At 40.5% G+C, this 12,602-nt stretch overlaps 1 protein-coding gene across 2 annotated transcripts in view; it reads left to right on the forward strand.

The window, feature by feature from the left end:
- PIP5K1B (phosphatidylinositol-4-phosphate 5-kinase type 1 beta) overlaps positions 1-12,602 on the forward strand; it is a 341,484-nt gene that overhangs the window by 292,193 nt on the left and 36,689 nt on the right. The gene's annotated exons all lie outside the window — the stretch shown is intronic.

The raw sequence follows: 12,602 nt of genomic DNA on the forward strand, positions 1-12,602 counted from the left end.
CTTAACAAACTTTACTCAGAGATTGTTGCCTTGGCAACACATGTCATCGTCATCACTCTAAGGCACTCTTTTTACATCAACTCCAGCCTTTTCCACTGTCAAGGAGATGAAAATCAAAGCAAGAAAGGCATATGATTTCTTTGATACTGGTTCTGTGCACACTATTGGTTTTTATATCTTGATACCGTTCCTCAAAAACAATCAGCCCATCTCTTCCTGAGAAAATGTTAATATTTCCTGTGAACTCATATGCTGTTTGCATTGATTTTGTTTTCATGACTGTCCCTGGATAAACGTGTGGAAGTTGGTCCAAGTTTAGGATGAATCAAATGCAGTGTAGAAATAAACTACTTCCTCACATATTGTAGCTGGTCTTTTTCACAGGGACCTGTATGCCACTTAATAAATTACCTCTCTCCTATGAGATTATATAATTCCTTGATGCCCCAATTGAAGAATTTTCTGTCAGCATCCTTATTTAGGGTGACAATAGTGGGTAAAATACATTGCTATAGGAGAATAGAACGCCACAGGGCTGTGTTCTCAAATATTATGGCACATGTAACAATTCTGGAAATAATAAACAGATAGGGTTCTTTGCTTGCAAGCCAGAGAATCTGGCATTGCAAAAGGAATAAAAGCTGGCATTACACTGGGAAAATAGCAGTTAGTTCACATAATGTAAAGAAAAGGCTGGGCTTCCCTGGTAGCGGAGTGGTTGAGAGTCTGCCTGCCAATGCAGGGGGCACGAGTTCGAGCCCTGGTCTGGGAGGATCCCACGTGCCGCGGAGTGGCTGGGCCCGTGAGCCACAGTTACTGAGCCTGTGCGTCTGGAGCCTGTGCTCCGCAACAAGAGAGGCCGCGACAGTGAGAGGCCCGCGCACCGCGATGAAGAGTGGCCCCCGCTTGCCACAACTAGAGAAAGCCCTCGCACAGAAACGAAGACCCAACCCAGCCATAAATAAATAAATAAATAAATAAATAAATAAATAAAAACCCAAAGTTAAAAAAAAAAAAAAGAATTATTCACCTAGTTCTAAAAAAAAAAAAAAAAAAAGGCTAAACTGTCAAGTCAAGGGAAGAATATGAAGTGCAACAGCTCAGGGCATTCATTCATTCATTGAGCAATATTTACTGAGCGTCTACAATGTCCCAGGCACTGTGTCCACGGTGAGGATATAGCAGGGAATCTGTCATGCTCTTGCCTCCACTGAGCTTGCTTTCTGAGGATGTCAAACCCACAGACAGCTTCACATTTGCCTGCTGCTGGTGTTATTACTGAGCTCCTATAGTTTTCATCCATCATTCATCCAAGATTCAGATCCCTTAGAGTGTCCAATGAGCATAGGTTAGTCAAAGACTCACCCTCACGGGGTGAGGTGCTGTCATGTACATTCCCCACAGGACCACATGGAATGAGGGAAGGCTAGTTCTCCAAAGGCTGAGTGGGCTGCCCTTACCAGCAGAGGAAAGGAGTGCTGGGTGGGCAAAAAGAGAAATCCACTATAATTTAATACTCCTACTGTGAAGAAAGGAATGAGAAGGCTCAGATGTGGCTTAGAATTCTGGCTAAGGCCACTTATAACTAAATAAGTATAACCTTGTGTATGTTTTCATAACCTCTCTAAAGGTCCCTTTTTTTTAATCTGTATAAAAATAATCCCTACCTCATAGAATTGTGTTTGTTGTTGCTATTTTTCTCGGATGCCCTCTCAAGGCCCTTTGCAATCACTACCCACTTCCTCCTTCCCAAACCTCACCACCTTCCTGACTTCTAATACTGTCTGTTAGTTTTGCCTGATTTTGGACATTATATAAACAGAATCATACCATGTACTCTTTTGTATCCAGCTTCTTTGCTCCATATTATGTTTGTGGGTTTCACCCATGTTGTTTGGTGTGGCGATATTTATTAATTTTCATCGCTGTATAGTATCCATTGTATACCAGTATTTGTTTATTCTATTGATAATGGACATTTGTGTTGATTCTGGTTTAGGGCTACTATATAAAGCTACTAAGGATATTCTCATACATGACTTTTGGTATCATATGCATGCATTTTTAGGGGTTGTATACCTAGGATTGGAATTGCTGGGTCGATAAGTATGCTTTTCTTCAAATAGTTTTCACCGTACACTGCCCCCAGCAATGTATAGCAGTTTTAGTTGCATCACAACCTTGCCAGTGCTTGGCATTATCATAGAATCATTTTGATGTTTAAATCTGGATCACATTTAATAGCCAGTTGAGAGCTTGTTGTGATAGTTGCTTAATAAAGTTGTATTTTCACGCAGTTGTGAAATATACATAGCGCCTATAGATATTTTCCATGCTTTTCTAACAAATAATATTTCAGTACATTCTGCAGGTATGGTTTTCATCTTAGCATGGAAGTCCTTACTGGGTTGGATAATGTGTTGGACAGTCCTTACTGGGTTGGACCCTTTTTTGCATGTGTTGATGGTAAAGCTTTGCTTGGTAAAGTGTCACATTCACTTCAAAATGGGTATTCTATCCCAGCTCCCAACTGCGTCTCATGAACGATGTTAATGGTGAAACTGCCAAGCACTGAATCTCTCTAAGCTGTTCTACTGCTCTCTTCCCCATTCAAAACCAAGACAGGCATCAGTCTTGCCTGGGTCGTGCTGGGGTTTTAATTTGCAGTGGCAGGTAGGGTAAGGGAGATCATACACATACTAGCCTGCCAAACCTGGGTCTTCGGGCACAGTACTTAGCTTCTCAGGACCTCATTTGCTTCAGGTGTAAAACTGTGTTGATAATACCCACTTTGATAGTTTGGTAACATTGTAAATGAGATAATATATGTAAAGTGCCAGGTTCAGTGCCTCAATAATGGGCAACTATTACTATTCTTAAGGGTGGTGGTTTTTGTTGTTGTTTAATCTCAGGCACGATATGCTTAAAACTGCAGAATTTTTTAATTGGACAGTGTTGAAAAAGACCACAGACTCAGAATTTTAAAGTAAGACTTAGCCATTTGAAGAACTACACTGCCAGAGGTAGAAGAAGAATACTCACCAGCCAAGGGTCTGGGACCACCACACCCTGTCTTCCTAACATATCAACATTATAAGATATCTTTTGTACCTGGGCATATCCTACACCTCCCACACCAGCCCCTTCCGGGAATTGCTTTATGATCTACTAGAAAAGAGAGCCTTGTTCTCACAACTAAACAAGCTTCAATAGGGAAAACTGAGAATACACATTTGAAAGAAGGTCAAGTGTACATTTGGAAACTAGAGGAATCACAGTGTGTGTTCACAAGAACAAAGAGAAGTGTGACATTGAAAATCTGTAAGAGGGTCTTAACGGTTGTTTATGGGAGTTACATGGAGGATATATTAATTTGTTTTTTTATTATTATTATTATTATCATTATTTATTTATTTATGGCTGTGTTGGGTCTTCGTTTCTGTGCGAGGGCTTTCTCTAGTTGCGGCAAGTGGGGGCCACTCTTCATCACGGTGCGTGGGCCTCTCACTATCGCGGCCTCTCTTGTTGTGAAGCACAGGCTCCAGATGCGCAGACTCAGTAGCTGTGGCTCATGGGCCTAGTTGCTCCGCGGCTTGTGGGATCTTCCCAGACTAGGCTTCGAACCCGTGTCCCCTGCATTGGCAGGCAGACTCTCAACCACTGCGCCACCAGGGAAGCCCTGTTGCGTTTTAATTTTTAATTCTATCATGGGACATGAAATGCTTTTGATTATGGAGGTTGATTTCCTCATTTTAAAAAACTGGCCATTATTTAGCCCAACACTTTTACTTTAAAAATTAGGAAACTAGGGACTTCCCTGGTGGCGCAGTGGTTGAGAATCTGCCTGCCAATGCAGGGGACACGGTTTCGAGCCCTGGTGCAGGAAGATCCCACATGCCACGGACCAGCTAAGCCCGTGTGCCACAACTCCTGAGCCTGCACTCTAGAGCCCATGAGCCACAACTACTGAAGCCCATGCACCTAGAGCCCGTGCTCTGCAACAAGAGAAGCCACCGCAATGAGAAGCCCACACACCACAGAGAAGAATAGCCCCCGCTTGCTGCAACTAGAGAAAGCCCGTGCACAGCAACGAAGACCCAATGCAGCCAAAAATAAATAAATAAATTTTTTTAAAAAAATAAATAAAAATAAAAATTAGGCAACTAAGGTAAATGGAGGTGACATTACTTATTCAGCATCACTCAGCGCACAGGATAGGTAGTAGCAGAATCAAGAGCAGAATCTAGGTCCTTCAACTCTGAATCCAGTGACCTTTCCATTGATCCTTTCTTAAATATTATGAGGGATGAGGCCGACTTTCTAAAATCATTGCTTGGTGAAGTCTAAATTTATTTAAAGGAGCATTTGTTTTCCCTGAAATTGTTTTTCACTGAAACTCTGTGCCACCTAGAATTATAGCCGGGGTTAATTATAGGTTGTCAATACCAGATAGTATGTCAAGTCTTTTAGATGCTTATTCATTACGTACTTGGAACAGGACTGGCCTACGCTTTGACGATTACCGCTGGTGTTTGGTTGTTCCTGGCAATTAGTAGGAAATTGTCCTACACAGGCAATATTGTATCAAGGGGATCATCTGAGATCATCTTTCCTGCAATGTGAAGAAAAGTGTAGGTTAAACAAAGTAGGTCATTAATACCAAGATAGATGAACTTTTGTTCATCCAAATGTTGTAGATTTTATTCCCTAAATATATATTATCTTCCCTACAAGAAGGTATACACTCTTTTCTAGCTCTCAGTTTGTAGAACTAAAAGAAGTAGGCTCTCACTCTTCAAAGTTGAAATGTTCATGCAATTGTATTTTTAATGTCTGTTGATTAAGAAATTACATATGGATGTATAGATTTGATTATTCTGGACTCCCACCAGGCTCTATTGTTCACTGACTGGTAACATTTTTTTTTAACATCTTTATTGGAATATAATTGCTTTACAATGGTGTGTTAGTTTCTGCTGTATAACAAAGTGAATCAGCTATATGTATACATATATCCCCATATCTCCTCCCTCTTGCGTCTTCCTCCCACCCTCCCTATCCCACCCCTCTAGGTGGTCACAAAGCATGACTGGTAACATTTTGCCAGCAGCCATAGTGATTCCGATGGAAGCAGCAACTCCACTAGATTGTGTCCAAAATGTCTCCTAAGGTTTTCCTTTAGCGTTTGTCCAGCAGTGTGCTGGAGTCCGCTCCTTCTGGCTCTTGAGAGTCAACTGTGAAATTTTGCAAGCCAGTTGTTAAGCACAGCCATTATTAGAAATTAAATTACATAAACTAACAACTAAATGAGTTATATTTTTCAAAAGGTAATACTCAAAAGTCATCCCTTCCTGATTACTTCTATATACGTACTGTTATTTGCCCTTGAGGTTGTTTATGTACATGGGTCTGTATCATGGGAATGCTAGGTAGTCTTCTATGGTGCCTTCCATTCCAGCTCCTCATTCAGCGACATCACATTGGTAAACTGAAGCAGAAGTATTTATTCCACAGCAATTGTCAAGCGCTCTAAGTCAGGGCTAGATTTATTGTTTTGTTAATCATCTCTTTTTAAACCTTCGAAGACTGTCATATCTACAGCCATTGCATTGTCAATAGCATAAAAAATTGAGGAAGTAATTTTCCATTATTTGAAAACTATTTTTCCACTCACCAGAAAAGTAGCTCATATCATTGACAAATGAGTGAAGTTCTGACACGTGTCTTTATTTTATTTTTGTCTTATTAATGTAAAGGAAAATACCAACCAACATCATGTTAGAACTACACAGTCATCTATTGCAATCATAAGTTGGCTGTGGATGCAGCAGTTCTACCAAAATCAACAAAAGCATTCAATGACAATCAATTGGTTATATGGAATTGACAGTAAAGACTATTGCATGTTTTATTATTTTTTGTATATTGTGTGCTACACATTCTTTGCCAGTAAAATTTATAATAAACATATATACACACAGACATTTTTTCCCAAAATTCTAGTTGTTAAACACTTCCCAGTACACCACTCCTTATATGCCACTGAAGTCCATAAAATGTCTATTATAATTATCTTCAATGATAATATTAATAGCAGCTAGAATGTATTCAACACAAGCGCCAGACTTTATAAGAGTTACCTCACTGAATCCTCACAAATGCTGTTATATTGCTAGAGACAAGGGGACAATGAGGAGGTAAATTCCGGCACCTCCAGCTTTAGTGGAGAAAAGGACGTTCCAAGGGCAAGAAGCATGGGAAACGCTTGCATATAAATTACTCATGTCAGCCTTGTGATAAACAAGGAAAGTTATCATATGGATAAAGAACAATCTCAGAGAGATGGAGTAACTGCCTAAGTGGCAGCTAAGTAACACTGGTTAGAAGGGGAAACCACGAGGGGAGAAGGAAAGCTTTCAGGGGCCTCTTCCTAAATCAACTCACATGTCATATAACTACGTCATCTAAGGAAATGCTGTGGAGGCCTCTAAATGGTAAATACTTTGAGAACATTTTTATTAATAGCCATTGAGAAATTTCACATTAATAGGATGTAGACATGCATATGAAAGATAGGCATCATCCAAAATTAATAGCTTAAATCAAACTCCAAAAATGGATAATTTAGACTTCTCCAGAGTAGGTAGAATACATGGGAAAGGGTATAATTTCAGTGACAACTTTTAAACATTAATATTTGTATTTACAGATTGCTAAGCACATTTACAAATATCAAAGACTCAGGTATGTGAACAGTGTAAAATAATGGGTAGCCTTTTATATGGTGTTTTACAAAGTGCCTAATCATTTATTAGATGACTTATGTGTTTTTTCTGGAAGGTAGGATTTCTTGAGCGTGACACCTGGTAAATGGCTACATATCTGACCCCAGTAAAGTCCATGGTATTCAGAGCTCCTGAACACCAGCCAGGTCCAGCCTACAGAGCTGGACGCTAACCCTTCCAGGCTCTCTCAACACCAGCTGCAGAGCAGAGCCAGCGTTGAACCTCGAAGGCATGGGCGAGGCCTGTCAGCCGTGACCAACATGTTCCTCATGCTTTGCCAGGCTCCCCAGGATGGGCCATTCTGGTCCTTAGTCATTCATAGACGCATACCACACCATGTCTGGACTGCATGTCCCACTGCCTTACCATTCTGTTAAGCCAGTATTTCTTTTTTCTTTTTCTTTTTTTAGATTTTAGTGTTTATTTGTGACAACCTGATACATTCATTTGCATGCCTATGACCATTTCTCTAAAATACTAGTTTCCCAAAAATTACACAGGAAATAATACATATGCAATTCATCAAAGTTTTATCATGCTGAATATATTTGGAACTTATTATATTTCCTGTTCTTATTTTGCATAGGTTATTACAAACTGTTCTCCCCCAGAACTCTTATATTTACAGTATATATTTTTAATAAAAATGGCATATGTTTAAGGTGTACAACATGATGAGTTGCTATGCATAGTGAAATGGTTACTGTAGTCAAGCTGATTAATATATCCATCTCCTCACATAGTTACTTTTTTTTTTTTTTTTGAGACTAGGAATTGGTTTTATTTACTTGAAGTTAGCTTGTTTGTTCACTAGATTATGGACTCTTAAAGGTAGAGACTGTTTTAGTTGGTTTGGTTTGATTTTGTTTGTTTTTAAGATCTACTCTCTCTGCAACTTTCAGACATACAATACAGTATTGTTTACTACAGTCACCGTGCTGTCCATTCCATCCCCAGGACTTATTTTATCTTATAACTGGAAGTTTGTGTGTGTGTGTGTGTGTGTGTGTGGTGAGAGCACCTGAAATCTCCTCATGTAAATGAGATCATGCAGTACTTTTCTTCCTGTGTCTATAAGGCAGTATTTCTTAAACTACAGGTTCTAGAACCACCTGCTTCAGAAACAGCAAGTTGGTAAAAATTCAGCTTCCTGAGCCTGTGAATTCTAGTGCATGGTTGTATGAGAACCACTACTGAAGCTAATGGGGTGTCCTGACTTTTGATTCTAAAGCACCTAGTTTTATTCCTTAACTTAAAAGAAGGGTTTTGGTGTATAAAAGGACCACTGCGAGAGATAATTAAAGCTGAGCCATGATTTGGAAGCCAGAACAAGTCCCAGTTCTTCTCAGAGATGCCTCTATACCTCCCCACCCATCTCAGCCAGCCACCTCCCATCCTTTGCAAACTAGGGCTCTGTTCGATTTCTCTCTCCTTAAACTGCTTATGTTCCTAATGACTCCAGACAGGGTGTTGGCCTGTCCAGCAGAGACCAGTAGTTTCTGTGACATTTTCCGATTATTCAAGTCAGAGCTTATAATTAGTTTGGCATTGGCCCGGCCACATGTGAGAAACCTTCATGTCATTATGCACCTCTTTGAAGCTAGCAGGCCCACTAAAAATCAATTCTGCTAATGGTTTTCTGATAGCCCTGAACAGTGATAATTGCAGTGTACATCTGTGAGAGCAAAGCTGCCTTGTAATCTGTTCTCGTATTATTTTTTTCCAGCAGCTTCTGCAGACTTGATAGTAATTTGGATTTTGAGTAAATGATGCCACTTACGTGCTGAGGTGGTCATTTCCACCCTGAGCATGTTTAGCACATTGACATGAGGAGGACCTGAGTGGAGTCCGAAAGCTAAGGCACAAACACTATCTAAACAAATGTCTGGGAGATTTTACTGGAGTGCCTTACTTTTTAAAAACAGGAAATGTAGTGTTTAGCAAAGAAAAGGAATAGTACTTTTTTCAGGTACCCAAATTATAAATTTCCTGAAGGTTAAGTTTACTGGTGTTATGGGCTAAGGAAAGGAAGGGAAAGTTAGTGAGCCAGCCCGCTGGCCAAGGCAGGGTTTTCCTTTAAGCATTTGTACCACGTGTACTAGTTTGCTAGGGTGGCCATAACAAAGTACCACACACCGGGTGGCTTGTCTCGCTGTTCAGGAGGCCGGGAGTCTGAGACGTTGACAGTGCTGCTTCCTTCTGAGGACATTGGGGATGAATCTGCTTCATGCTTGTCACCTGGCTTCTGGTGATTTCCTGGCAATCTTTGGCATTCCTTGGCTTACAGAGGCATCACCTGGTCTCTGCCTTTATCGTTACATGGCATTCTCCCTGTGTGCATGTCTGTGTTCACATGTCCCCTTTTCATAACAACACCAGTCATACTGCAGTAGGGCCCACCCTACTCCAGTATGACCTCATCTTAACTAATTACATCTGCAATGACCCTATTCCCAAATAAGGTCACATTCTGAGGTACTGAGGGCTAAGTTGTCAACATACAACTTTTAGGGGGATACAGTTTAACCTATAGCACCGTCTCTCTGAATAAGGATTTCTTTTTTCTGGAATCTTTTTCCCCAATCGTGCTAGGAAGCAAGTGTAAAGAGATTGCAGTGTATCTGACTACAAACCACCATCCGTGGGAGTCATGTCATTGAGGTACAGTGTAGGGGGTAAGGGTGCTGTGGTTCGGAATTATTTGTTCGGTTTATCTTAAACCCTTATTGGTTCCATTGGCTTACACAGCACGGGCATTTCCATTTCAGCATACTGTATTCCTGATAGGCTGCTCTGACCTCAGACTTGGTTTTCTGGGGAAGTTGAAAGAGGGCCAACTAGGCTAAGGATCAAAGCTTTTGAAAGCTGGAAGGACCTCTCCAAGTTCAAAGCCCTGATTTTTACAAAGGAGGAAACCGGGGCTCAGGGCAGTTAAACGGCTTACCCAAATACAGCACACACCACACTTAGTGCCAAGTTAGTACCAGAAGTCAGCTACCCTGCCTCTTGTTCTAGCTTATTCTTCCACATACCGTGGAGGCCATGGGTCCCCTGTGATTTAAAAGGTCCCAATTCCTGTTGCCTTTGTGGTGCTTTTCTCTAGCTAGAGTACTGTTTTTAGTGTATGCCACTTATCTGAGGGTGTTTGCATTTTTATATTTGATAATAATGATATATATATAGTCATTTTCCTCTCTTTAACATTTATCATTCACCAACTTTTTCGAAAGCTCCTTAAGCCAGTGACTCAGCCATGTGAGAACTGTTTACCAACTTATTTTTCACTTTTAGCACAGTACCTGGATGAAGTAGGCACTCAGTATACATTTGAATGGATGACATAGTTTTGTGAGTAGAAAAGCAGATACTGTTTTTTGATGCAGACAGTTCACTGTTGAAATATAATTTGTATATAGTAAAATGCACAAATTTTAAGTGTATAGTTTCATAAATTTTGACAAAAATGTGTACACTCCAGTAACCATCACCCAGATCAAGATAAAGAATATTCCCATCATACCAGAAGTTCCCTTCTGTCCCTTCCTAGTCATGACCCCCCAAGGTCAAGGAGACATCCCCCTTTGTTTTCTTCTGGAAGCTTAATAGTTTTAGCTTTCACATTTTGTCTATGATCCATCTCAAATTAATTTTTGTGTATAGGGGTATCAGAGTTCCTCTTGCTGTTCTTTAATATCTATTCCTGCCTGTCTTAAGTCAGATAATCAAGACTTATTTATAGTAATAGATTTGTCATTTGGAAACAGATTTATATATGTCCTTTTTTCTTTTATATAATTGAACCATTGTTGCTGGGGATATCTTAGGAACACAGCAAAGGGTGAATTTTTTGCAGTGGTTGGACACTTGAGGGAATATGTGTGGCATTGCTCCAGAGTCAGGCCTGGGTTCAAATCCAGTGCCACCATTTATTAACTGTGGTTAGACACATTAGCCTTAAAACTCACATGTACAAAATAAATAGGAAGAGACCCTACCTAACAGAGCGATCTTTTTCTTTCTAATTTTTATTGGAGTATAATTTACAGTGTCATGTTAGTTTCAGGTGTACAGCAAAGTGAATCAGTTATACATACACATATAGCCACTCTTTTTTTTTTTTAGATTCTTTTCCCATATAGACCATTACAGAGTACTGAGTAGAGTTCCCTGTGCTGTACAGTAGGTTCTTATTAGTTATCTATTTTATATATAGTACTGTGTATATGTCAATCCCAGTCTCCCAATGTATCCCTACCCCAGCCTTATCCCCCTGGTAACCATAAGTTTGTTTTCTACATCCAAGACTCTACTTCTGTTTTGTAAATAAGTTTATTTGTACCTTTTTTTTTTTTTTTTAGATTCCACATATAAGTGATATCATATGACATTTGTCTTTCTCTGTCTGCCTTACCTCACTCAGTATGACCATCCATGTTGCTGCAAATGGCATTATTTTGTTCTTTTTTATGGCTAATATTCCATTGTATATATGTACCACATCTTCTTTATCCATTCCTCTGTTGATGGGCATTTAGGTTGCTTCCATGTCCTGGCTATTGTAAATAGTGATGCAATGAAAAACTGGGGTGCATGTATCTTTTCAAAGTACGGTTTTCTCCAGGTATACGCTCAGGACTGGGATTGCTGGGTCATTTGGTAGTAGTTCTAGTTTTAGTTTTTTAAGGAACCTCCATACTGTTCTCCATAGTGGCTGTACCAATTTACATTCCCACCAACAGTGTAGAAGGGTTCCCTTTTCTCTACACCCTCTCCAGCATTTATTGTTCGTAGATTTTTTGATGATGGCCATAATGACCGGTGTAAGGTGATACCTCTTTGTAGTTTTGATTTGCATTTCTCTAATGATTAGTGATGTTGAGCATCTTTTCATGTTCTTTTTTGGCCATCCTATCAGGGGGATCTTTGATGATTAAATGAAATAATGTCTGTAATGCAATCATCACAGTATAAACATCACCGTCAATGAGGACTGCTAGCTTTATTTTTTTTTAATACCTTTATTGGAGTATAATTGCTTTACAACGGTGTGTTAGTTTCTGCTTTATAACAAAGTGAATCAGCTATATGTATACATATATCCCCATATCCCCTCCCTCTTGCGTCTCCCTCCCACCCTCCCTATCCCACCCCTCTGGGTGGTCACAAAGCACCGAGCTGATCTCCCTGTGCTATGCAGCTGCTTCCCACTAGCTATCTATTTTACATTTGGTAGTGTATATATGTCCATGCCACTCTCTCACTTCGTCCCAAATGTGTGTGGGAGGATGTTGAAAAGAAAAATAAATCTCCTAGAGATATATGGTGGAAAAGTTCCCTGAACTTGGATGGGGGTTCCTTTTTGAAAGCATTCTCCCTCCAGCCACCACCCACACACGTACACACGTTTTCCTCAAAGGGAGGGCCCTGACCTCCTTCCTCTGCTTGCTTCTGAAGCTGCTGGTGGCAGGAGCTCAGTTGCTGCCGGCTCTCTCAGCAGCTGTGGCTTCCGGTCCCCAGAACTAATAGACCTGGCAGCACACTGTTTGCTTCTCTCTTCACCTGCCAGTTCAAAGTGCTACTCTTTGTGCTTTGTCTACAACCGTCTTCGTGCCTCAGGTGTCACTTACGCAGGGAGAGACGAGGGTTAAACCCAAGTGTTAGACCCATAAGGCGGCCATTGCTCAATTCCAGAGAGAGAGCCTGCCGCTCTGCTTGCCTTCGTTAGAAACAGGCAGCCTCCTTGTCTAAAAACAGCCAAAGTGGGAAAGCGTGGAAGTGGCTGAAAAGGAGAGAAGACAGAAAGAAAGCATCAGATCC

The sequence above is a fragment of the Balaenoptera musculus genome, chromosome 6, assembly GCF_009873245.2.
Source record: "Balaenoptera musculus isolate JJ_BM4_2016_0621 chromosome 6, mBalMus1.pri.v3, whole genome shotgun sequence".
Lineage (NCBI taxonomy): Eukaryota > Metazoa > Chordata > Mammalia > Artiodactyla > Balaenopteridae > Balaenoptera > Balaenoptera musculus.